The following is a 27,508-nucleotide window of genomic DNA, read 5'->3' as shown; positions in this document are numbered from 1 at the left end:
TGTATGTGTGTGTATTTTTAATGTAACAGCTATAGGTCAGGTTAATGAAGGAAGTAAACACTTTATCAGAAGCCAATCCTGTGGATTTAGTCGTAATGAGTACTTTTATTCAGATGTGGATTCATGAGCATTTCTCATTATGTTTTCTAGGTTACAACACACTGATGTGTTTTGCTCAGTGGTAAGGCATATGATTTGGCATCCGTCATTTGGCTTTTGGCTTGTGAAGCAAGGGTTTTTAAATGGTGTGGGGTTTTTTTTTTTTTACACTTTACCTGTTAAATTCAGGTATGGCTATTTTTAAATCTTTGTGTCTGTATCCCCCAAACTTACTGTGATTATAGTCCCCCCATCCCTTTTACTTATTATCTGCTGGTTCCTATTCATTTGCTATCATTGTGTCTCAAGTGTATAACAATTCAGGTCGACCATTTTCTAAATAATGTGACTCACACACATAACATCCAAGGTTAGTCATGTAATCTCATTCCCTCACACTCCCTCCTGCCCTGGCCATAATTTACTACCAGTCCAGACAACACAGACTACTTATAACATTGTACCCTACAGAGCTCTTCATTTGCAAGCAAGGGAAACCAACTCTGGCTAACTTTAACAAAACAGGACATTGTTGGCTGAACCTGGGTAGCTCAGCAAATGGGAGGTCTGGCTCAGCAAGGGCAGGAATCAGGGCAGCTCGGGATGTCTAGATATCTCTGTCATCTGGAAGCAGAATGAATCGGCCCCAACCTGATTTTTTTCTTGTCCTTGCATTTCTCAGCTCAAGGTCCAAAGTCTTAAGAGAGAAAACCTGATTATCTTAGCTTGGATCACAGGCAGGGCATCCTGACTGACAGTTTCGCTAAGATTGTAGACAATGGTGGAGGATGATATTACCAGTCAAATGAATGAGTGAATGGATGCAGAAAAAAAGTCACTGCAAGCACTTTAGGGTATTGTTTACCTGATTCATAATGACAAATGATTATTACAGAAAATGTATCCACCCAAAAGAAGGCTAAAAAGTCAAATCAAAAGGCCAGTACATCAAGACAGAGTTAATCCCTTCCTCCTTTGGGAAGATAATGAAGATCATAATATTTTCAGATTGTTCAGGTAGGCAAAATTTTATCTGTAGAACTTCAGAATTAGGAAGTGCTAAAGATGATAAATTTCAGTGACTCTAAAACACTGGGGTGGACCAGCTGTATTAAGTCACCACCTCTATTTTAAGAAAATAGAGGTTCCAGCGTCCTGCACTCAGAAATAATGTGTTATTTAGGGGTGCCCAGGTGGCTGTTGGTTAAGCGTCTGACTCTTGATTTCAGGTCAGGTCATGATCTCATGGTTCATGAGATTGAGCCCTGTGTCAGTCTTTGCGCTGGCAGCTGAGAGTCTGCTTAATAGTCTCATTCTCCTCCCTCTCTTTCTGTCCCTTCTCTCTCTCTCTCTCTCTCTCAAAATAAATAAATAAATAAACTTTTAAAAAGTGTGTTATTTAAATCTGGAGTTTATCTCCAAAAGTAAATTTGAAGGACTGCCAAACTGCTAAGTGGAAACTCCAGAAAGAGGGCTATTTGCCTGGGCCTCACAGTCATGAAGAATATCAAATTTACATGGTCGACCTTATTGCTACATGAAATTGTATGCTATCATAGAACTAGAGTGCCAGGAATGACAAATGACAGTAGTCACACTCGTAATGTTGCATCCAATACCACCTAAACATTTGGGCACTGAGAATAAAATATTTGTTATGTACCTGTTACTTACCAGGTACATGGCACACCCGTGTAGTAAGCTGTGTTGCACTAAAAGCATTAATTGGTTAGTTGTAAACATATGAAATATGTCATAACTTTGGGCACCCTCTTGACATATCTTCAAGCAAGAAGGCTGGTCTCTCTTGGCATCTGTGAGGTACATTCCTGATCCGTACAGGAGTACACACATCTCTGATGCTGTACCCAGTACTTAGAGCCCTCCTAGGGACACTGTGGACTGCCTAAATGGCAATTCTTTGACTGCATATTTACTACCACCCGGGAGCTTTTAAAAAGTACCAATTCTTGGCATCACTGCAGACCAATTAAATCTGAACTGGGGATGGCCCCAAATATCTCTTTTTCAAAGGCTTTCTAGGTGACTTATGTACTCTATAGCCAGGTTCAGATCGCTATATTCAAAGTAAAAAAAAAAAAATTATCACATACTTGAGAATCAGTGGAACAACTGTCAGGCCCTGAGTTCTCTCTTTGACAGCAGCACCAGGTAAGCTGTTCTCCGAGCACAGTTGTCCTGCTCCTGTCAAAGATTAACAAACCCTAATCTGTGAGAATCCAGTACATGCATCACCTCTACCATGCAGCCTTCCAGACCTAGCGAGGCAAAGATGACCGTCCTGTCTTCTATTCCAGGATTCACCCATGGAGATCTATTAAAAATGGAGATCCATAACCCCCAACTTGGTATTTCAGAAGTTTCAGGGATAAGGCCTGAGATACTGTGTCTTTAGTAAACTCCTTAGACAATTCTTATGTGCAGCCATTGTGGGACACATCACTCTCTGTCCCCCATGGTATGTGTACATCTCTTATTACACATTAATTTAATTATAATGACGTATTTACCTTTCAAATTCATCTGCTAAGCCCTGAGCTCCTTAAAGGCAAGAATGATATGTTAATCAATTTGGATTCCCAGAGCCTAGCATAATTCTCTCAATAGATGTTTTTGCACCAAATGAACAATATGAGCAGATCTCAAAACCTTTTCTTTAATTTTTTTAATGTCTCATGATTTCTTACAGGGACATATGGATTTAAGAAAATAAAGTTATAAGGATTCAATGACTTTTTACCTTTTCTTTTCTACATAGTGTAAGCCTTCTTCTCACAGTTGGATTTATGTTTCTGAGTACCTATTTTATGCCAGGTATTATTAGACACTAGAAACAGAATAATAATAGCTAACATTTATTGAAAAGTTGCCATGACAGATTAATTCATTTCATCCTCACAGCAACTGGGATATAGGAATTACTTTTGTCCTTAATTTTACAGATGAGGTGAGGCACAGAGAGGGTAGGTAATACACTTAAGTCACACACCATAGGAGATAATGGAAACAGTGTCTGAACACCATCTGAATCCAAACACAGTTTCTGAGCCTAATGGTGCTTCTTACTCTGAATGATGTATAAAGCATGGTCCCTGATCCTAAGGAACTCACAGCTTCATGGGAGAGACAGACAATGTCAGAACATAGTATCATAATATATTAAAGTTCTATAGAGGAAGGGAAAATGTTTATAAAAATAAAACTCAATAAAAACTCAAGAAGGTTTCATTTTTGCCTTGAGGTGAGTAGGGGAAACATAGTGAGGAAGACTTCATAGAGGTGACTTGGGTTGAACCATGAAAGATCATTAGTGGAATGTGGCCAAAGGGATGAATGCATGAGAATGCATGGTGTATGTGGACAGGCTGAGTATATTTATGGTGGATCCAGAGAAGGCAGTGGTAAATGGTGAGATGTGGAAGGGCACTATTGGCAGATAAAACAGCAAAGGTGTGCATAGCCAATAGAACTCTTATAGAAAGTGTGATTCAAACTGACTTAAGCAACAAGAGACTGTCTTGCCTCATTAAACAGAGTCACAGGATAGGGCTGGCCTTGAGCACAAGGGTATAAGACTTCAAACCATGTGCTTAAGCATCTAGTGATTTTCTTATGGTCTCTCAACCTGGCTTCTGCCTCTTAGTTCCAATCCTGGCTGTGGCTCCAAAACATAGTCATCTCCTGCTCAAAGTACCAAACTCACCAGCTAAGAGAGTCCACTTCTCCAATAGTTCAAGAAAACCTGCAGACATAAATTTCACTGACCCTGATTGATCATATTTGAGTCATATGCTGGTCTCTGCCCTCCTTAACTCAATCACCAGAGGGTGGAATGCACAATTATTTAGCCTTAGTCACATACTTATCCTTTGGAAGTCATGCAGTAGTCATGAAGCATATGGGCACAGAAGACATATACCCCAAAGGAGAATTGGGGTATCATAGTCACAAGAAGAGGAACTCAGTGCTGAGTAGAAACATAACAAATGCCCACTAGAGTAGAAGTTCAGTTTTTGAGAGTCCCTGAATGTTCTCTGTAACCTAATCAAGGCTTTTTTGCATCTCATCTTGGAGTTTTTTTCTCAACCTCAGGCAGTGAGCTTTGTTTGGTCACTGGCCATGCAGAGACCTCTGTTTTCTTCTTTGGGGCCCAAACTGAGTTGAAAAGCAGGCTTCTGTTTCCCCTTCAGTTGTGAGGATGTTCACCATGGAACAAGATACAGGATCACAAACCATGCTTTGGACTTCCAGAGAAAGCCTCTCAGGCTCTCTCTGCTGAGTGTTTGCCAAATCTGCCTAATTAGACCACCCCCTCCCCACCTACCCAATCTCCATCCTTTTGGCAGCCACTTTCGAAGGGAAGTTCCCGAGACAGGAATTGTTTAGATGGAAACAATCCTTCTGTAATAGCCTTGGCCTCCTCTGGCATGAATTGAGCATTTACAGTAGTGAAGCCATGTTTTATTTATGTTATTTCCTCGAGACCTCTGGTTAGCTTCTCTATTTGCAATGCAAATCAGAATAGAAAAGGTTTTATATATTCTACATACACTTCTCCTATACATCCACGTTCAGTGACAAGAGATTGCAATCTCTTGGCCCGGCAGTTCTAGTGTGATTTCAGATAATAAAAATACTCACCACTTACAGTTGTAACTTATGCAAATCGAGTCACAGTCTTCTGAAAAGCTGAGACTAAGCAGCAGACTTGGGGACTCAGAAAAGTAGCACCATTGATTAACACTGTCGTTTGAAGGGACAACTTCAGTGAGATACTCTAACTTACACCCCAGAACTCAGAATGGAACAGATAACCATGAATTCAAGCATCACTTAGCATGCAAGTTCTTGCTGGCGTTCCATTAGACTCAAGTGGAAAAAAAATCAGAGCCACGTTTGAGGAAACAAACAAACAAACAAACAAACAAACAAAAAAGGACCTTGTCTGTCTGCATCTGGTACTGCCTGAAAGTGGAATGCTTATGTTTGCACTGGGGCAGTTGGACTATACTAGCTACTGGGTAATTATATTCCCTTTTGTGTAAGGCATTATTTAAAAGGCATATTTTGTGTAAGGAATATATTCCCTTTTGTGTAAGGCATTCCCTTTTGTGTAAGTAGCTACAGTTTGGGAAATGGAATACTAGGTGAGTCGCTTCATAGAATCCACATGAGTAAAACCTGTTAGCTCAAAAACTAATGCATTAGGATTAACAACCCAAATGTAAGAAATTCCACTCAGCCTTCTGGTCACCTGTGGCCACTGCATAATCCCAATATTTGTCATCGTGTGGTAGGAGTGGCCAGCAGCTATGGCACGCTGGCCATGAGGCAGGGATCCGTAGTAACACTTTGTTATCCAAAAGACCTGACACAGGTGTGTGTTAACTCCCTTTCTAGCCCTCAGCTCATTCTTGGAAACAATGGTTCTTCTTCCATATTGTCAGCAATATTTTTTCTCAAATTAGGTTGCTGTGCGTGAGGATTTTCTGCTTTCAAAAATCAGACTCATGTGTCCATAATATAATACCATATTATCCATGATGACAGGTCTGAAAATGCCTGTCCCTACTCTGTTATAAGTTTTGAGGAAAACGAATAGCTATTTTCGTTTCCCCTTTGCTCTCCTAGTGGGTGCACCCTGGAAACATAGCACTTAAACAGCAGTAACAGCCACTACAGGAACACAGCTCACCTGGTAACTGAAAGCTTCTGGGTTGCAGTGGGGATCAAGGTAATCCATACATTGGACTTGGACAGACCCAAGCAGCTCTTATAATTCAGACCATGAATTGTGGCCTAATTCTGGGGGAATTCACTGCTTTCCATGATAGAAATCTGTTTGGCAGAGGAGAAATGTTTGTTTTAAAATGAAATTCATTTGGTTAATAATTACCCACTCAGTTAGGTTGCTTTCTACAGTTCTGTAAATAAAATTTCCTGCATTGCCTTTCCCAGTGATGGTTGAAACGTGGATTTAGCTTTTGAGGAATGGATCCTGAGAATATAGCCAAGTCCTCATTTCCCTGTTGGTAATAGTTGCATCTAATGTCTTCTGGCTATTTTTCCTCCTGAATAATTACATGATGCAGCACACAGAAAGCACCAAAGAGGCATTCATCAGGAGTTGGAGAGATTCAACATGGGTCACTAAGGTGCCATATGTTGGCCTAATTTAAAAAGAAATTCTACAAACTGTGGCCAACATATATTAGAAGTCAGGATGTCTATCTGGGTAATTGGGTATCTGCAAATCCTAAGTTGTCCGTTAGAACATGTCTGTCAGATAGTCGAAGCAGCAAGTTACACAAGGGACACATTTGGTTAAATAACAGAAGTTGATCTGATCACCAATTTGCAGTACCTTTTAAATGAAAGCAAAACATTGGGCTCCTCTGAGAAACCATATCAGACGTATGTGGTTTTTTTCTCCATATCCCTCCAGATCCCTCTTTTTTTCACAGTATTTCTTTACCTTTTATTATATAAATGTATGTAATACTCTTTAAATATAATAAATAGCCCTTATATATGTACATAGTTTTTATATGGTATATCTTTTTTTATTAGATATAGATACAGATCTATAGTTTTTAAATGTTGACTACCAAGGTTGGAGGGAAAGCAGGGAAGAAAGGTTGAAAATAAAATTTTACTGATAATATCAGCTTTTTTTAGGTGTCATCAGCTTGAAATAAATAGAGCTCTTAGACCGCCTACACAGCCTTCTTGCTTATGTGAATATTCTTCCATTTTTTTACCCTTAAATCACAGGACACAATTCTGCTTTCTCAGGAGATACAGTGAGTTTCAATCAAACTATGTAAGAACCCAACCGAATAAGATCTAGTACAGGTCAATCACTGTAATAATGTGGAAAGGCTAAGAATACTGCTTTATTTAAGCTTATGATTTCTTTAAACCTTTCAAATCATTAGGAGTTTGTCTGGGTTGCATAATTTAATAATGAAAAGAAAATAGGATTGTGAAACCCACTTTTCTCTCCCCATCTCTCTCTCTCTCTTTCTCTTTGATCCACAGCTTGAAAAAATACCTTTTCAGTCCCTTCTCTTCAATTAATGAAATAGTTTCCCACCTTATTCCCATCCTGCCTGGAGACACCATTGCCATGGTTACCTGGATACCTGTTCTCAAAGAATATATGTAGTAGCAATCAACAATTTAAACGTCTCAATGTGTTGCGCTTAGGAACAGTAATGAGACCATTATGAAACTACTTGTAGTGAAAATACCATTGATGTTACAGTCTGATGATTAAAACTTTAATTTGTATTCATTTACTCATTTAAAGAGATAAGGATGAGGAGGCTGATCTCTGCAGCTAAATAGCAAGCCAGTGACATGAAATGCCATCCACCTGAGACAAGATATTGAGGCTGCCTCTTCTTGAATACAAGTTGATAAGACGGAGAGAATAGACAGAATCACCCAATAACCTAATGGAAAGTTAACGGGAAAAGGCCAGTGTGAAGATGATATATTTGGGGAATAAATGTTCTTTAATAGTGAATCCATGTGAGGGTCCAGAAAAAGAGATACTCAGGGATGTTGTCTTTATTTTATCTGAAAATATTGTTTTGGTAAGCTTGATTCGAGACTTCTCATATGGGCCCATACCAGTTTTCTCTGGGGAGAAACATACTTCCCTCTGTGCTTTAGCTTTCTTGCCATCAAAAACTTTGATTGCCTCTCTGAACCAGGGGACTTAACCTCATGTCTCTTATAAAGGCTTGGGGAGATGATTTGTAAGTAATCTGAACTAGTGAAAATTTAAGATTCACGTTTGCCAATATTGCAATTTAAAGAAAACACATTAGAATGGATTAAAGATTAACCCTGTAATTTCATTTATTCTCACAATCTCATAGGCTATTTTGAGTGGGAGAGAAGGGGGGTAGTTGTAGCAAGAATGCTGGAAAATTCAATTAACTATGGTATTGAGGCTGAAAGTACTGCTTATTGACTGTGCGCTCAACATTACATCCCTGGTTCCATTTTACAAATGCATTTTTCTGTGAATTAGTATAGGGACTTTTATTAAATAAATCCGATCCCTTGGAAAGGGAACAGGAAACACACTGAATTTACATTCCAAAACCATATAACTTTTTAGAGTGAATTAAAAATCAAGACAAAGAAATGAAACTCCATTCTATCAAAATCTCTAGATTGCAGATTCACACCTTACATACATGCACACACACACACACACACACACACACACAATTCTGGATGAGTCAAAGTTTTAAAAATTAAAAAAATCAAATTATGAAAGCACTAGATAAAAATTGTTTTATGTTTATTACCTAAGAATAAAAGAACCATGGTTTTGAATTTCATAAAGGGGAATATATTTTTAAATAATCATAAACTTAAAGTTTTACATCTATATATCTCATTAATAATTATTAGGAGAAGAAACTAGAACTCTCATGCATTATTGGTGGAAGTAAATAACCCTTTACTGCATGGATAACTTGGTAATATGAATAAAAATGTATATTTTCTTTCTATTGAGATACCTTATCCATAGGCATTTTTTCCTAAAAAGATAGTTGTTTAAGTAGAATCAAAAAAAGAGAGGAGGGGACACCTGACTGGCTCAGTCGGAGGAGAGTACGACTCTTGTTCTCGCCGTTGTGAGTTTAGGTCGCACATTGGATGTAGAGGTTGATTAAAAATAGAATCTGAAAAAAAGAAACAAAAGAAAAAGGGAGAAAGGAAGGAAGGAAAAAGGAAAGAAGAGGTATCACAGTATCATTGACTGATCAAGTAAGTGATCAGAACTTGACTTACTTCTGATAATAGAGAAACCATTTGGTTGGTATGAGAAATATTTGAAAAGATGTTCATCACATTTTTTTTTATTTTTTTTTCAACGTTTATTTATTTTTGGGACAGAGAGAGACAGAGCATGAACGGGGGAAGGGCAGAGAGAGAGGGAGACACAGAATCGGAAACAGGCTCCAGGCTCTGAGCCATCAGCCCAGAGCCTGACGCGGGGCTCGAACTCACGGACCGCGAGATCGTGACCTGGCTGAAGTCGGACGCTCAACCGACTGCGCCACCCAGGCGCCCCATTCATCACATTTTTAACATGGTTATTTTTGGTGGTAGAAACATCGATTTTTAATTTCTTCTTAATATGTGTCTTAGTAATTTTACTATTTTTGTAGGAAGCATGCATCCGTATATAAATCAGGGGCAACAATAGAGCTTTTATGGGTTGAATTATGTCTCCGTAAAAGATATGTTGAAATCCTAACCAGCAGTACCTCAAAATCTGACCTTATTTGGAAATAGGATGTAATCACTTTAAAATGATTTCATACTGAGTTAGAGTGGGGCCTCATCTGGTGTCACTGGTGTCCTTAGAAGGAAGAGGAGAACCATGTGACAATGGAGGCAGAGATTGGAGTGCTGTGTCTACAAGCTGAGGAATGGCAAGGCTTACTGGCAAACACCAGAAGTTAGAAGAAGCAATGAAAAAATCCTTCCTTATAGGTTTCAGAGGGAGCATGGCCCTTCCAATACCTTGACTGTAAGCATGTAGCCTCCAGAACTATGAGATGATCGATTCCTGTTGTTTCAATTCACCCAGTTCGTGGTACTTTGCTCCAGGAGCCTTAGAAAACCAAAACAAAAGTCATTTTAAGAGGACATAGCATCTACGTTGCCACACGTGGAATAATCAACCCTAGTGTTAACAATTCTGCATCCAATATACTGACCTGGGAGTTAATTCATGGTACTTAGAAAAAGGCAGTAAATATGTCCAACTTCTTTGATGTTATACAGACGGCACAAATGCTGAAGTGGTCTGAATGCACCCCAGGTAACAGAAGCATTATTTTCCCAGGCCCCAGAAGCTCCGTCTTCTGTGAGCCATCATAAATATTGTGAAACATCTTGGGATATATCTCATTGAAGCACCACTTTGAAGTATTACAGTCCTGTTTATCACAATTTGCATTTTTTCCTCAACCATATTAGATATGACTGTACCAATAAGCTGAGAGGAAAACTAGGTCCCAAGTGTTTTTGGCATCTTGTCAGTACTGAAGGTCAACTACATAGCGGTGAGCCAGAATGCATTGTGAACAGACATATGGCATTTGTTTGGGAGAAGAGAAGGTGGGAGGAGGAGGGTCCTGTTTTCCAGCTGCCTTCCAAAGTCAGCCTGGATTTCTGTTAAAATCTTAATGTATCTTCTTTAGCCTCGTAATCATTTTCTTTCTAAGTGGTCTTTTATAATCTTGAGAACCAAGAAGACATGATTCGAGGAAACCTATGCCTTCTGACCGTGCTGCGTCTTTGGCAGAGTGAACTAGAGGATCTAATTGCATCAGGAGTGGGTGAATGTGCCAGTTCAGGACTAGAGTCTGAACACAAGGGGAGAGAAACCAAAGACAAGGCACACTTCTCTAGTAAAGCTACAACTTATGGAAAATATAGCAACAGGGCCTAAGTCACCTGTGTTCTTTTTAGACTAATTGCAGTTCAGTCAAATTATACCTGTTTGGATGCTCTTATGATAGATAATTCATTTGAGCACAGACACTTCTGTATGCATAAACAGCATGTGTATGTGCCTAGGGTGATTTGGGAGATAACCAAAAGACCAAGGATTAGTCAAGAATTTGGGCGCTTTCAAATGACAAAAACCCAACTCCAAAAAGCTTATGCTAAAAACAAGGAAAGGGATTTTTTTTGGAAATTCAGGGGTGGGGTGGGGAAGAGCATCCTGTCTCTAAGGACTCATCATTAAATGGGTCTGTTCATCACTGTACTCCTTTTTAGCTCTGGTTCTCCTTGAGTGGTGGCCTTATTTTCCCTCCTGCTAATGGGTTTCTCCTATGTGGTCAAAGCAAGTAAGGTTTAGCTCCAGACATGTGTTCCTATGGCTCATAATCCAAGATGAAAAAGAAGAGACAAAGTTCCTCTTTTTCAGTGTCCATACATAAGTTATTTCAGAGAAGTTATCTGATTGTTGGTTTTGGACTAGGTGCCCATCCCTGAGTCCCCACTTATGCTGACTAGGAGGATGGGGCACTCTGCTTATCCAGGCATAGATCCGCTGCTAGGAGAGCAAGGCGGTAGCACTGGCAACCCTATTAATGGAGGGTAGAGGGGCACCTGCATGACTCAGTTGGCTAAGTGTCCAACTCTTGACTTCAGCTCAGCTCATGATCTCGAGGTTCATGAGTTCGAGCCCCATATCAGGCTTTGCACTGACGGTGTGGAGCCTGCTTGGTATTCTCTTTCCCTCCCTCTCCACCCCTCTCCATCCTCAAAATAAATAAATAAACTAAATTTAAAAAGATAAGGGGAGAAAGATTACATTAAGGTAGAAAAGAAGTCAAGGTGCTGTTATTCAGAAGAAGAACGTAGTATAAGAAAGCCAAACAGGAGCACCTGGGTGGCTCAGTCAGTTAAGCGTCCAACTTCAGCTCAGGTCATGATCTCGTGGTTGGTGAGTTTGAGCCCCACATCAGGCTCTGTGCTGACTGCTCAGAGCCTGGAGCCTGCTTCAGATTCTGTGTCTCCCACTATCTCTGACCCTCCCCCCCCCGCTCAAAAATAAAGAAAAATTAAAAAAAAGAAAGACAGAGAAGATGAATGCTGGAATACCCAAACATTCCCCAAATACTATATCCCTCCCTGCTTTGACCTAGGCTTCCATGTCACTTGAAATCTTTGTCTTATTCTTTTAGGTTTTACAACTGTCCAGTATTATACAAAAGAAAGATAGGGGCCCCTGGGTGGCTCAGTCAGTTAAGCGTCCCACTTTGGCTCAGGTCACAATCTCACTGCTCATTAGTTTGAGCCCAGCGTCGTGCTCTCTGCTAACAGCTCAGAGCCTGGAGCCTGTTTCAGATTCTGTGTCTCCCTCTCTCTGCTCCTCCCCCACTCACTCTCTCTCTCTCTCTCAAAAATAAACAAACATTAAAAAAATTTAAAAAATAAATAAATAAGTAAATATAAGAAAGATAGATAATAGATAATAGATAACAAATGGATCAAAATGGCAAAGCTGACAAATGAAATGACAAGCCCAAGTCTATAAACAAGTAAATAAAAATTGATTGCACAATTAAAATTATTATATTACCTGAACTATATATTAAGAAAAAGTTAGATATATAATCCTTGAAAAGTATAAAGGACAGCTTATGTTCTAAAGCAAGCTATAAATTAATATAAAGCTATACTAAAAACATATCAAAAGGTAACTCATGAGATTGGGGATAAAAAATACATACAGAATGCATTCAGTCTACAGTCTTATCTGTTCAAGCAGGAGCTGTACGACTGGCTATTCAAAACCAATGTCTCCTGTGAACTTTGGGCAGACCAGTTTACTATGTAGACACAATCAATTACTATACTTTATCCCTAAAGGGGAATCTAAGCCACCAAGGCTTTACCTCTCAGGAAATGACTTCAGCCATGAAGAATTATAAATGACTTGCAAAAAAAAAAAAAAAAAAAAAGAACCCGTGGATTTGTAGCAGGTGTGGTATTTAGAGACCGATCTGGTGGTTTTCCACGTTAGCCAGGATAAAAATTGAAGTCTAACCTTGATTTCTGATCATCACCCTCCCTCCCAGTTGTGGAACCTGGAACTTGTCTTGCCTGAACTCAGGATCTCATACTTTGCTCAGAGTAGGATGACATCAGACCTTTGGAGTTCCCCAGACCCTTGCATACTTGTGGTCTGCAGTATTTATTTTCTCATTTTAGGTATCAGCTTTTGAGGGAAACTCCAGGTGGTAAAGTTGCATTTCCAATTGGGAATCAAACAGCCTCTTCCATATCTTTTAAACAGGGTCTCAGTTGGAACCAGCCCAGCCAGGCTCATATAGGAAACAGGAAAGATTCAGGAGACTACTCCACAGAAAATGAAGTTTCTAAGTCAAGCTGGTTTTCTGTTATCCACATTCATATTATCTATGTAAAAGTCTATGTCTAACTAGTGTCTGGGTTTCCAATTTTTTAAAAATTAAAACACAGAGGAAAGAAAAAGATCAACTAACATCCCTTTATCAGACAACCCCTGTTAACAATTTGATATATGCTGGTCCAGACTTTATTCATATGTAAATACGAGATGGAACTGTTTTTCTTTCACAGCAGTAATTTTCTCTTGTAGCACATATTTTATCACCTGAGTTGTAAAACTTAATTTATTATAACATGTTTTTCCATTTAAATAAATATCTCTCTGTCATCATTTTAATCTATAATATAACTGTAATGTTATATATATCATATTAAAATAATTATATATCACAATATATTATACATTATATACTATATTATACAATGGTATATATAACATTATATATGTTTAGTTATGATTTTAGGGTATTTCTTCTTCATGACTATATGTAGTTCTGTGATGACACCCTTAAAAACTTTTATGTTTATTTCCTTAGGTTCAATTCCTAGAGGTACAATTGCTAAATTAAAGCAGTTCCAGAATCTTTAGGGTTTGGATGGTTAGACAAGTTGGCATCTAAAATGGCATAAGAGTCTTCATTTTCTCTCATGCTCAGAGTACCATTGATTTTTAGAATTTCTGACTATTTGGTGAGGGGATAGTCTCATCTCCATAGATCATCTCTTTAAAATACGCAGTTTTTCATATTTTAACATACCTGAAAACAGATTGCATCTTGCAGTAGATAGTGACTCAACATTGCATTTCGGTTTAATTGGCCGTGTTTTCTTCTTTCCTAGTAGCACATGGAGTAGCAGTGTGCCCTCTGATCACTGGCATCTTCGATTGAGTGAAATACTGTATTCAGTCTAAGCAATTTTAAGTTTTGGCCCTGCTTTCCTCGCCACCCACCAAGCTTCTGGGACCAGTTGCCCTTGCTAACTACTTACAGTGTGCTCAAAGTATGTAAATTCAATTCAACTTTTATTCACGTTGCCGTGCATATGGCTCGGGGAATACAAAGACGAACATGACAGTGAAGAGAAAAACTTAATTAGGAAGGTCACTGCATAAAATATTGTAATGAATTTTACCTCGAAACCTTTGCGGAACGAGGCAGGATATAAATAAATAAAAATATTATGTATACAGAAGCCAAATAGACATTAATCTTAGATCATCTGTCGCACATGTTTCCTTTGTTGACACAGATAACCAAGCGCTCCTCTGAGCTTCCCGCATTTCCTTGAAGCCTTTCTCTTCTGGAAAGTATAAATGCTGCTCACTTAAGTCCAAGGGTGTCTCCTTGCCTCCAGCTTTTTACCCAGCCACATACTGCTCAGCCCTCAAATCCCAGTTCAGAGACTACCTCCTTTGGGAAATGGCTCTGGCTCTGTGTCTCCTTTCCTCTCTCCTGCCTTCTGTCAGTATTGCTTCCACAGTACGTAGTACACTCAAAACCACACATTGTGGTAATGCCAGAAGGTATCTGGAGCATTCCCAACTGGATCCAGGGGGTAAGACGGCCCCAGCTCCTCCACGTGTTACCTATCTGTCCTTGGGTGAGTAACTCTTAAATCTCAGTTTTCTTATCTGCAAATTGAAGTGACCACTGCCTTGTTCAACGGGTTGTTTTAGAGAATCCACTCTAATAAAACATATAAAGCACTTAGCACAGGTGCTGCCATTGGAAAACACTGGGGAAAAAAAATGCTAACTTACTGGTTCTCTGTCTCCCCAGCAGACCAGTGCCCTCCCAGAGAGTATAAAGTGTGTCCTCTATGTCTATGATCCTAGTTACCTGGTATGGAGCAGATTCTCAGTACAGATGTGTTAAAGAGCTCATACATAAAAACTAAGCCCCCAGCCTTAGGGGTTAAAAGAAATTAGGCAACAGACTTCTCTTTTTGGCTCAGGAGAGCTCTTCTGCTTTCTGCATGGTCTGTCTACAGAGAAAGGTTTTGTTAGTTTGTGGCTAGTGATATGAAAAGTAATCAAAAGGACTGCAAGATCTCAATACACCGTTCTCTTTGTTATTTTTAGTTTGTTTATTTACTTTTTTGGGGGGAAGGGGAGAGAGAGAGAACCTCAGGCAGGTTCTGAGCTGTCAGCATAGAGCCCAATATTGGGCTAGAACTCACAAACTGTGAAATCATGACCTGAGCTGAAACCAAGAGTCAGACGCTTAACTGACTGAGCCACCCAGGAGCCCCTAAACCATTGTTTTTTTTTTTAACAAATAAAAAAAAAACACAGTCATAATAATTGTCTAGGGGTTGAGGTGTTTTTTTTTGTTTTTTGTTTTTTTTTTTTTTTGTCCTTGCTTACCAGGATTCTTAAGGCTGCTAACAAAAACATGGTTATCTCCTGTATTGGTAACCCTTGTGTATGGCTATTTATTTCATTTACTTCCTGTGTCCCCTCGGAGGGGGATGTGATAGTAATTTAAAGATCTTATTAAGCAACATGAATGATCAGGACAGTGTACCAGCAGATGGAAAGACTGGCTAAAATGATATCTTATCAAGTGACTCCACTGCTTATATTGGGAAATCTTTGCTGTCTTGGAACTAGAGATATGACCACCCGCCCATATGGAATATGTGACTGAGACACTTCAGGAAGTTATGCCACCCCACAATGTCAACACATCTAGCCTTGCTGATGCCTAAAATGATGGTGATAGAATTTATGTTCTCTGAGATATTGTTCCATGTGGAAATGCCATTTTATTTGACCATTGCAGAAGAAACAGCCATAGCTCCCATTAATTGAATACTCTGATCTGCCACATAGAGTCATGTCCGGTCATCAATTTTTCAATCAGTCTTATGAAGTAGGTATATTTCCATTCCATTTCTAGTTAAGGAAAACAAGGCTTCCAAGTGAAGTGACTTGCCCAGGCAGTTGGGAAAGATCAGAACTGCGAATCAAACTCAGCAACATCTGACTCTAAGCCTGTGCAGACCTCAGAAGTCATGTCTCAAATCAGCATGGTTCTAAGATTTGCTCACTTCCCCAGCCATGTTTTCTACCAAACTTCACACCTAAGACACACCAAACTTCTTTTTAGTTCCTCCAATATACCAACTATCACAGTTTTTTTCTTCCTCTTTGCCATCCCCCTTTGCTCTCTGGCTTATCTTTTGGGCCTCAGCTAGAATGCACTTCCTCAGAAGATTTACTTCCTGACAGCTCAACACCATCCCCAGATGCTGTTGGACAGCCCCACCAAGTGCTCCCAGAGCTACTTGGCCATCCCTCATGTTGGCATGGCTCATTCGGCATAGCCGTGTCTGGTATAATTCCGTCCTTCATTGGACTGTAAGTAGCACAAGGGACTGGCTGTCAGTTGCTCTGGTTTTTCCTGTCGTATCTTCAGTGCCTGGTAACTGGTAGACGTTTAGTACAGAGTGGTGGAATGGATGAATAAATTCACGAATGAACCAACAGTCACTGGTAGAGTAGGAACACACTGCAGCGGGAGAGTGACGAAGTCCCATCTATTTTTCCACACCAAAGGCAAGTCCTTCCCTCCTCATAATTCTGTATCCAGGCTAGCCCTGCCTCATTATGGACATTACCAATTAGCAGTCTGGTTCACAATAACACCACCTTTCACTTAAACATTTGTTGTTTCCTCTGATTTCTTTCTATTTCAACTTTGATGAAAAAGGATCCAAGTTTCAAATATTTGGCTTTAAAATTTGAGCTACAGCTAAAACTAGAAAAGTTGTACATACATTCTTTGAGGCCAGAGCCTCATTCACTTACCTACACACACACATACATGCATGCACGCACACACACACACACACAAACACTTTATTTTCCCTCGCTTGTTAAAGATTACCTCCTCTGGTTTCTCATAGGTTCTGTTTCTTGCAATAAGCCGTATGCTCATAGAGTACATGTGTTTCATTTTGCTTCTGTCTGAATGCTTGGAAATCTGCCTGAAGTGGAAATTTCAGAACAAAACAAAATGGTAATCAATAGCATCACAAGTGTGGTTGATAGAGGGGTTTTTTCCCTTTTGTTTTTCCTCAAAAAGTAGGCACCATAACCAAAATGCTTATGTGGCAGAGAATGAAAAAAAAAAAGCAACCCTCTCGAATAATCATAAAAAGCCTTCTGATTTTTAGAAGAAATAATTAAGGTGAGGTTTGACCTGCTCACTAATCAGAGGATTGGGTTCCCAGAACACAGACTTTGTGCTATTCTACTTAACCAAAGAGCAACTTGGGCATTTATCCAATGTACTCCTCAAGGATCTAATATGTTAATTGAAAAAAAAAAATCTTAGGAAATAACTTTACAAGCAAACAATTCATCCAATTGGAAACACATGGGATTATTTTCCAATCTCTTTTACTTGAAATCTCCGCTGCTGATTGAAAGGATTTTTTTTAAATCAGAATTTTTCAAAGTACACACAGAATTAGTTACAATTCCAAGGTAGAATACAATTTGCTTTAATTAAAACAACATACACTCTAATTCCCACATGGACATTTTAGATTTTCGCGTGCTTAATGCTGTTACAGGTAAAGAAACATTGTTTTCTGAGCTGTCCTTCCAGATTCTCAAGGCCTCCCTCTTACCTCCACAGCTGTAATATCTCTGATGGATATAGCTTTCTCTACCGGCCCTCCTTCTCAAGGTTCTCTTGAGACGCTTCCACATTCAGTATTTCTTGACATGCACTAGGCGATTAGCTTCCATTTTCTCACTGCTCTGTGACCTTGCTTATCCTAATCACAAATGTGATGTGCATAAAGAAGCTCTCAGCAGGGGGAAAGGGCTTAGCCACCTGGACCACTAGACCCTTCAGTCTCTTCACAGCATCTGTTGTCCAAAGATTGGATATCTTAGGTAATTTGATTGATCCCTTAACACCAAGACAGAAAACTGAGGGGCTGACTGATAACCTGATAACCTCTAGAACACAAAAGGATTTGAATTGGAGAATTTTGATTCCCTGGGGTCTAGACAATTGAGTCCAAACTGAACATACTAAGGAAGGACCAAAGAGTTTGGAACTCTCCCGATGCCTAGGGAGGGCCGTTGGGAAATAAACCACATTGTTGCTAATGACCAGACCTGGAGAGTGGCTGGAGGTTGGGGGAGAGAATTTAGATTAATCCTTTCCCCCCCCACACTACAGAGACAAAACTCACACAGAGACAGGCACACTCACGTACAAGCAGAGTCCGCTGTGCCTTCACACAGTTGTCTTCTAGTCTCCATTGAAGATTTGAGGACATAACTTCTTTATTAGTCATTAAGATAATTAACACGAGTTTCGCATTTAGAGTCAACTCTCGATTATTCATGAAAGAGCAAGCCAAGGTGGGACTAATGAAAACCTATAGAGAATTCTTGAGCCTCACAATTTCAGTCCTTTGTACCACCCACCTAGGCATTTCCCATGCCTGCTAGTGAGTGAGGAGGTAAAAATGGCCCGAGTGTCCTCCCCCGTAACTCTTGCTTACCTTCTGCCAGAGTTGCTAAGAACCATGAAATGTCTCAGAAGCCAAGAATTTGATAAAAAAGGAAGATGGCATCTAAGTAAATCCCTATAGGCAAACAATCCCTAAATGTTTGAATTCGTGCCATAGCGTACCCTTGACTGGGCTTAGATTCATCAAGAAAATGCTTCCCATTTAGAAAACAGATTATTGAGAGTGGGTACTGTTTCTGGACATTTCCAAGGATGTCGTGAGGAGCAGGCATTCTTGTTAAGAAACTGTTTGAAGTTGCAGGGAGGTCACCCATCCTCTTACCTCCCTTTCCCATTGTGCAGCAGAAGAATAATAAACAGGTTGGTTCTGCGTTCAGCAACATTAAGATAGTGAACAAAAGCATGCACGCATAAAACAATTTCATCACATTGTCACTTGCCAAGGTATTATTGCAAAAGGATCTGGTTTGAGTTACAGAGATATCACTTTCCCCTTTCAACTATAGTTATTGAGAAGAACACTAAAAAATTTTTTTTGGCAAAAAGGGACACAATTTTCAGGCTAGTTTGCAAGGTCAAATGAACACCAATGAAAATTTATATTCACTCAGCATGTGGGGAGTTTTATGTCTGGAAAAGGACTTAATTATGGTAGGGTAAATAATTGAGTTTTTACAAGTTAAAGTAATAGCATGCAGTATTGGCCGAGCATTTTTCTGGATGTTTAGTTATACCCAAGAGATTTGTCTCTGCCCTCCAAAAGGAGGGAGGTGGAGAAAGAGCACAGAAAAGAGAATTTTTAGACTAACATGTCAACTGAGAGAAATGAAGGTAGGCTTCAGCAAGAATGAGAGCATTTGGGGGCAGGGGGAAGCACAATACCATTAAGAGCCAAGTATGGATCTTTTCTTTGAGTTTTTAACTCATGTCTCTTTATCCTCCGAGTTGGTCAGTCACATCCACCTTAACCTCACTGCCCTTTGTGTGTGTGTTGGGGGTAGGGTACTGGAGAGCAGAGATCACTGCCCCAACCCAGAAAACCTATTCAAAACAGGCTGGTCACTTCCCTCTGAATCCCAGGACTCAAATAATTGCAACTTCCTTCTTCTCCAGACCCCTGGATCATTGCTAGAATCCCTCTAAAACCACGTTCCTCTCTCTCTTCAAAAATGAAATTATAAATTGAGAGCTCATCCTCTAAATAAAGGCCCACAGGGGTTCGTGTTATTTAAAGCAGCAGAGATGCTATTTCTCTCCTATATTCCTCACAACCAGCCACATGGACTTTTCTTCTAATCCTGATCAAGCCAAGCTTGCCTCTACTGTCACACCTGTGCTTTTGATGTTCCCCTGCTGTGATGCTCTTTTTTTTTTTCAGAAAGATCTTTGCTTGGCTGGTTCCTCACTGGTCTGCTCTCATTACAAGTGGCCACTTCTCTGAAAAGTGTTTCTGGACTAATCAATCAGAAGCCCACCTCCTTTCCCCTCTATCACCTAAGACTGATTTGTTTCCTTCATACCACTGTTACTATCAGAAAATGTTCGCTTATTCGTTCACAAGTTTCTAGTTGGTCTCCTGCTTATATAGAACATCAGCTCTGTGAAGGGGGTCCAATTTCTATTTCTGCATCTCTGACATCTAGAATAACATGTGGACGATCATAGGCATTCAAATAATTATTTAATTAAAAAATTGTGGGGGTGCTTCTTATGTACTAGACACTATTTACATATATTATTTTATTGAATCCTCACCTCAAACTATGATATAGCTCCCATCTTGGTTTTACAGATAAAAGAGATAAGGCTTAGAGACACGAAATAACTGTTAAGAGTCAAGATATAAACCCAAGCGGTACATTTTCAGAGCTCATGCTCACAACTCCGACTCATTTTTTCTTATACATTGTATATAAACCAGTTTCCAGTTCCACATATAAGGAGCTTAGACACTGCCATTCCATCCCAACAATAGGTGAAAAGCTGAATGTGCTGAAAAGTACACAACTCTTATTGGATTTGTAGAAGAAGGGAGGGTGCAGGAGAAACGGCTGCCCCCCCCCCCCCAGGATTGGAGACAGAGGTGAATGTAGGGAGTGTTGGCTTACTGGAGCAGAGACTCACAAGGGGAAGCAGTTTGAGGAACCAGTGTCAGGGTAGGAGAACCTGAACTATAATTGACAAGTGCCTGGAGGCTCAGTGTGGACATCTCTGAGAGTTAAAAAGTCCAAGGGTACCCAGTCATGGAGGGGAGGGGGTACAGTTTATGAAAGTTACCTCCAAGAAGTCAACTAGGTTCTCACAGTAAATATCAGACAAAAATACCCTTGTTCTTCCAGCAAGAGAGGGGAATAGAACCATTTTGAAATATGCCAGAGCATTCTTCTCAGCAAGACCTGCCTGGTTAAGAAGTTAACCAAACTGCAATGCACTGGAGTTTTATCAGAACTTAACTGACCTGGGGACAGGGAAATACCCACTTCTAGTCAGCTCTACCCTTCCACATGAAAGGTGGGAAATAGTCAACTCTAGCCCACTCTAGCTATCCTGTCCCACCTAGGAGACAAGAAAAAACTGAGAAGCACTTGTGAAGTTCACGGGCCAGAGGCATAGGCTCACTAATAGATGAATACCTAATCATAGGACTGCTGAACACTTCCCTTCCCCTCACGTATTTTCATCTCATTACTAAAGGCCTGTTTTTAGCAGTTCCTTTTACCCAGTTCATCATGCCCAGCTACCAAGAAAAAATTATAAGACATACTAAATTTAAACAAACAAACAAACAAACCAAAAACCCCACAATTTAAAGAGACTGAATAAGTATCAGAACCAGATATGGAAAGAATGTTGCAATTAACAGATTATCAGACTGGGAATTTAAAACAATGATCATTAATATAGTCGGCGCTCCCATGGATAAGGTAGACTGCATGCATGAACAGATGGATGGCAGAAGCAGAGAGATGGAAATCCTAAGAGAGAACCAAAAACAAATGCTAGAAAAAGAAAAAAGAAATGCTAGACGGAAAAAAAACACCATGACATAAATGAAGAATGCCTTTGATGGGCTCATTAGTAGACTGGACATGGCCGAGGAAAGATCTCTGAACTAAAGGATATAGCAGTAGAATCCTTGGAAACTGGGAAGCAAAGAAAACAAGACTGAAAAGGCAAAAAAAATTGAACAGAATATCCCAGATGACTACAAAAGATGTAACATACACATAATGGGAATACTGGAAAAAAGAAGAAAGAGAATGGAACACAAGAAATACTTGAAACAATAATGATTGAGAAATTTCCCAAATTAATGTTAGACTCCAAACCACAGATCTAAGAAGCCTGGAGAATAACAAGCAGGATAAGTGTCTCCCCACCCCCACCCCAGACCCCTTCACCTAAGCATATACTTTTCAATCTACAGGAAATCAAAGATTAAAAAAAATAGTAATTCTGAAAAAAGCCAGAGAAAAATAAAGTTGAGTCAATTTCTTGCCTTAAGGACTTCTCAGAACCTTTAATATGCTAATGTACCCCAGGACTTGTCAAGATAAGGATATAATATCCCATTCAATTTTTCTTTTAACCACTGACTCTTCTTTTTCATGAAGATTTTCTTGACATTTCTTTGAACTCTGCTACCCCTGAAGTTTCTTTGGAAATTGTTCTCACATTCAGTCTGTGTCTTCAAAAACACCTACTTAGATATCAAAACCATAGATCCGCCACTGATTCAAATATTCATTCAACAACTGTTTTTTGAATGCCTATTATGCACCACTCACTTTTCTAGGAACTATGAGGTGCCAGTGGAAAAGACAAAAATCCATGCCCTTTTTGATTTACAACATTCTAGAGAGGGGGAAGATAAATAATATGGACAATAAATAAGTAAATTCTATCATACCATGGAAGGTGATATTCTCTGGGGGAGAAAGGAGAATATTGAAAATGATGAGATGGGGGTGGGGGTTAAAGAAGAGCCAGAAGGAATTGCACTGAGGGAGAGGCAGATGGAAAGGATAGGTGTACGATTTGAAATAGGGTGGTCAAGGCGGGCTTTATTGAAAAGGTGGCATTTGAGCAACACCTTGAAGAAAGAGAATTAGCCACATGGATATCTGAGGAAAGAGTATCTCAGGAAGAGGAATCTGCCAATGGAAGGTATCTAGAAACCTGGCTTCATGTTTTCAAGAAGCATCAGACCAGCATGCCTGGAAAGGAATAAGAGGCCATGTAGAAAAAGATGAGATTGGTAGATTAAGGGGGTTGCAGGACAGATCACGTAAGGTGAGTCATTGAAAAGCTGAAAGTATTATGCTGAGTGAAATAAGTCAGTCAGAGAAGGACAGATATCCTATGTTTTCACTCATATGTGCAACTTGAGAAACTTAATGGAGGACCATGGGGAAGGGAAGGGAGAAAAGGTAGTTACAAACAGAGAGGGAGGGAGGCAAACACAAGAGACTCTTAAATACAGAGAACAAACTGAGGGTGGATGGAGGGGGTGGGGGGGAGGGGAAAATGGGTGATGGGCATTGAGGAGGGCACTTGTTGGGATGAGCACTGGGTGTTATATGGAAGCCAATTTGACAATATTATATTCACTAAAACAACAACAACAACAACAAAAGAAAAGAGCCTTTGGCTTTTATCCTAAGTGAGATGGGAGGTAACTGCAACGTTTTGAGCAGAGGAGTGGCACAATTAGCCTTACTTTTAAAGAGGATCCTTCTGGCCATTATGTTAAGCATAGAATAGCAGGGATCAAGGAATGCTCTGAGTATAGAATATAAAGAAACAAAGTTAGAAGTAGTGAAATCAGTTGTAATAATACCACGAGAGATGTTGTGGCTTACACCAGAATGGAGGCAGTGACGGTGGTAAGAAGGCATAGGGTTCTGATTTATTTTCAAGGTAGCCAACAGGATTTCCTCACAGTATGAGAGAGAATGAGAAGAATTGAGGATGGCCCTAAGTTTTTTGGTCTGAGCATGTGAGAGAATGAATTTAACATCAGTCAAGATGGAGAAAGCCTATTGGGGTGGAAGAGGTTCCAAGTGGGAAATTAGGGGTTCAGTTTTTGGCATGGTCACTTGGAGATGTCCTTAAGACTTCCCAGTGGAGATGATATAGAGGGAGTTGGAGTCTGGGTGAGAGATCTAGTCTAAATATAGATTTGAGAGAGGCCAATAAATGGACAGGGTTTTAAATCATGAGAATGGAGGGGCGTCTGGGTGGCTCAGGCAGTTCAGCGCCTGACTTTGACCTAGGTCATGATCTCGCAGTTTGTGAGTTTGAGCCCCGCCTCGGGCTCTGTGCTGACAGCTCTGATCCTGGAGCCTGCTTCAGATTCTGTGTCTCCTCTTCTCTCTGCCCCTCCCCTGCTCATGCTCTGTCTCTCTCTGTCTCTCAATAATAAATAAATGTTTAAAAAAATTTTTTAAATCATGAGAATGGAGGAATCAGCATGGCAGTACTACGGAGATCCAGTAGAAAAACTGAAACAGAACTGAGCCTGAAACCCAAATAAAAAAGGACATTTTCTCAGGAAACCAAACCCAAAGCCTTGACTGGTGAGTAGAAGCAGAGCAGACAATAGGAAGAAAAATGAACTTCAGCTTTAGGAACTTGAAGAAGGTATGTCTTAAGAGGTCTTGTCTCCCACATAATGGCTGCCTTGAGCTCTGTCTGAGGAAGATTCTGGGACCGTGTCTGGGTGGGGAAGAAATTAGTAATTAGTGTTATCTGTTACAGTTGTGGAGTACTGAGTGACAGCAGGCAGGGCAGCATCAGATTTTTACCATTCTTTGCTGCGAGGAAAGGCCACGTGACTAAGAATAAGCAGCACCTGACGTTTGGAGAGTTCACTGAACGCTTTCAACTTATTGCAAGTCAACTGGCTTGGTTTATAGCAATATCAGTGTAGAACTTGTTGCTGAAATTATCTTACTTATATAAGAATAATTTTACTGCTCTTGATCCATTAGCATATGTTGGACTTAAGTGTGTGAAAGGTGATCCATGAAAAAAAGAATAGAGTAAAAGAAGTTCTGTCCTAAGCAGGATGGTGTACATAATTTGTGGACTCAGGGCCTGAATTGGGAAAGTCAAAACCCCAGGCACAGTGGAACATGGAAAACAGCAGCCTCTCTGCCAGTGTTGAGGAGACTCACCCAGTTTAGACAGGTGGGCAACGCAAACACTCAACAAAGCTGTCAGTAGAAATGATCGCCCTTTAGGTGGACGGTCGGGAAGAATCACATTTGTGGTCAAAGACAGCATATCCCTGGCTGAGACTGTTTATCTATATAGTGGAGACTGAAGAGAGCCCAAGCCCTTCACATGCTTCTGGTTAATCCTGAGTCTGAGTGTGTGAGCGTAAGAGACTCAAAAGGGCCCAGAAGAAATTAAAACCCAGGAGGCTTAAAGACAGCCTGGATTTTAAATGTGTTCCCCTACCCACAAACATATCCAACAGCAATGAATGGGAGCTTTACTGGTTCAAGGTGTTAGAGCACAGTTGATGTGCAATCATTAGTTGACCACCAAGCTGCCCAGACTCAGGAGTAACACCTAGCAAGCCAGGTTTAAAAATGAAGGATATATATTTAAAATCACAACAATTTATCAGAGACACCAGTGACTCGGGACACAAATATAGCCCAGGCAAGTTATTAAACAAAGCAGTAGCAACAACAACCTCCAAGGGAAAAAAAATACCAGAATCAAAGTAGCTGTAATATATTAACTAGAATGTCCCATTTTTTAAGAAAAAAAAAATTAAGAGACTTGCCAAGAAACAAAGTGTGACCCACACTCAGGTAAAAGAAGCAATGAATAGAAATCATCTCTTCTGAATGGAAGCACTGAATAGAAATCTTCTGTTATCAGCTATTAGCAGACAAAGGAAGGCAACTACTACAAATATATTCAAAGAACTAAAGGACACTTATTTAAAGAATTAAAGGAAACTAACAATAGATCAACAAATAGAGATTCTTAATCAGGATATAAGATTATTAAAAGTACCAAGTAGAAATTCTATACCTGAGAAGAATAATAGCTGTAAAAAAGAAAGAAAATTTCACTAAAGGGGCTCATCAGCAGGTTTGAGCATGCAGAAGAAAGAATCCGTGAACTATAAATTGGTAGAAATTATCTAATCTGAAGGATAAAGACAAAAACGAACAGAGCCTCTGAAAACTAGTGGGATAAGATCAAGCATAGCAACGTCCATGTAATGGGAGTCCCACACGGAGAGAAAAGAAAGGACGGAAACATTTGAAAAAATAATAGCCCCAAACTTCCTAAATTTGATTTTTAAAAGGCATTAATCTATATATCCAGAAAGTTCAAAGAAACCGAAGTGGGATAAATATAAATAGATCCACACCTTGACACATTGTAGTCAAACTGTGAAAAGCATAAACCAAAGAGAAAATCTTGGAAAAAACAGCAAGCAAAACAACTCATCATCTATAGGCAAACATCGATCCAATGACCAGCTGGCTTCTCATCTAAAACCATGGAGGCCAGCAGGCAGGAGAAGGACATATTCAGAATGCAGAAAGAAAAGTAACTGTCAAACAAGAATTCGGTATCTACCAATACTATTCCTCAAAAATGAAGGCAAAATAAAGGCCTCCCCAGATAAACAAATATTGGGCAAATCTGTTGCTACCATATCTGTCTTATGAGATATACTGAAGGAAAGAAGTCCTCTGGAAAAGACACCAAAAAGCCACACAAATCCACAGGAAGAAATGCAGAACACTGCAAATAATAAATATGTAGGTTAGTATAAAATATTACATTAATAAACCTTTTTTCATCTTTCCCCAACTTCCTTAAAAGACATAAGAATGTATGAAATAATATTAACACTGTAGTGTTATATTTATAATCTGTAGACTGATTATACATGACAGTAATAGCACAAAGGCAAGAGACAATGGTATTATATTAGAGCAAATTTCCTAAATTTTCAAATTAATATTCATCTGAGGAAGTCTGTGTTAAGTTAAAATGCATGTTGAAATCCCTAGGGTGGCCACGAAGAAAATAATTCACAAAAAATATATACAGTAAATCCACAGAAGAATTGCAATGTCACACTAAAACATTTGTTCCATGCAAAGAAGGTGGTCAAAGAGGAGCAGATAGTCAAAAAGGACAAGAGACATCTAGGAAATCTAAGGCAGGTCTTTGGTAAAACTTCTCTTTTTGATGTCATGTGATTTTGGTGAAGAGGGATCTAGAACAAACAGGGCGGCCTACTTAATTTGTGGACTCCGAAATGCAGGGTCCTTGTTCAAAAGGTATTAGGAGTTTCACGATGGTGGCAGCAGACTTTGGAAAAAAAGAAACAAGGGGTCCTTCTGAGCCCAGGGCTCTGTGACTGCAGAAGTTACTTACTCATGAAACTGTCCCTCATGACAGGTAAGAAGCTATCGTATCCCAGGTTCCCGCTCTTTCAATAAGTCTCCTCTGGGAACATAATACCTTCTATTGTAGTCTTTCCCTGTTGTCTTTTCCTTTCCCATACTTGAATCCTGAGTCTCCAGCATTTGGGAAGAACTCAACCCTTCGCAATTAAAAGTCCACGAGATGGGATCCAAGCTCTTGTATCCACGTGAGCAGCTCTGACTACACTTTGCTACAGATTTTTTTGTTTTTGCATTAAAACCTGTAATTCCCTGCTTTGTGCTGACTCTGTGGTTTTCAAGGGCAGTTGGCATTTTCAACAAAGGCAGCAAGTCAGTCTCAAAGAAGAACATCATTCTAAGTAGCTGATATTCATTAACTCACCTGACAATGTGTAGTAAATAGGAAAGCCATGAAGGGTCTGTGTGGGATCATGCTGGCGCTAGCTGATGGACTTGTTAGGATAGCCGTTACCTCGTGGTTCAGCTGTGCAATGATCTCATCGTGTCTTCATAATTAGTCTTTATGACTAC

At 39.7% G+C, this 27,508-nt stretch overlaps 1 protein-coding gene and 1 long non-coding RNA gene across 7 annotated transcripts in view; one reads left to right on the top strand and one right to left on the bottom strand.

The window, feature by feature from the left end:
• The window catches only part of PPP2R2B (protein phosphatase 2 regulatory subunit Bbeta), a 469,020-nt gene that overhangs the window by 123,701 nt on the left and 317,811 nt on the right, over positions 1-27,508 (top strand). The window lies entirely within an intron of this gene.
• LOC122488717 lies at positions 50-27,482 on the bottom strand. 2 transcript variants are annotated; one of them, XR_006298671.1, is made up of 5 exons: positions 27,360-27,435; positions 16,938-17,037; positions 5,816-5,958; positions 2,214-2,304; positions 50-78 (listed from the first exon to the last, which is right to left on the bottom strand). It is a non-coding gene; the product is annotated as an uncharacterized LOC122488717 (long non-coding RNA). The 2 variants fall into 2 exon arrangements; XR_006298670.1 differs by lacking the exon at positions 16,938-17,037 and having other exon boundaries at positions 27,360-27,482.

Source organism: Prionailurus bengalensis, chromosome A1, assembly GCF_016509475.1.
Source record: "Prionailurus bengalensis isolate Pbe53 chromosome A1, Fcat_Pben_1.1_paternal_pri, whole genome shotgun sequence".
In the NCBI taxonomy this organism is placed as follows: Eukaryota; Metazoa; Chordata; class Mammalia; order Carnivora; family Felidae; genus Prionailurus; species Prionailurus bengalensis.
Note: the sequence above shows the minus strand (reverse complement) of the source record. Positions and strands in the feature narration are given on the sequence as shown.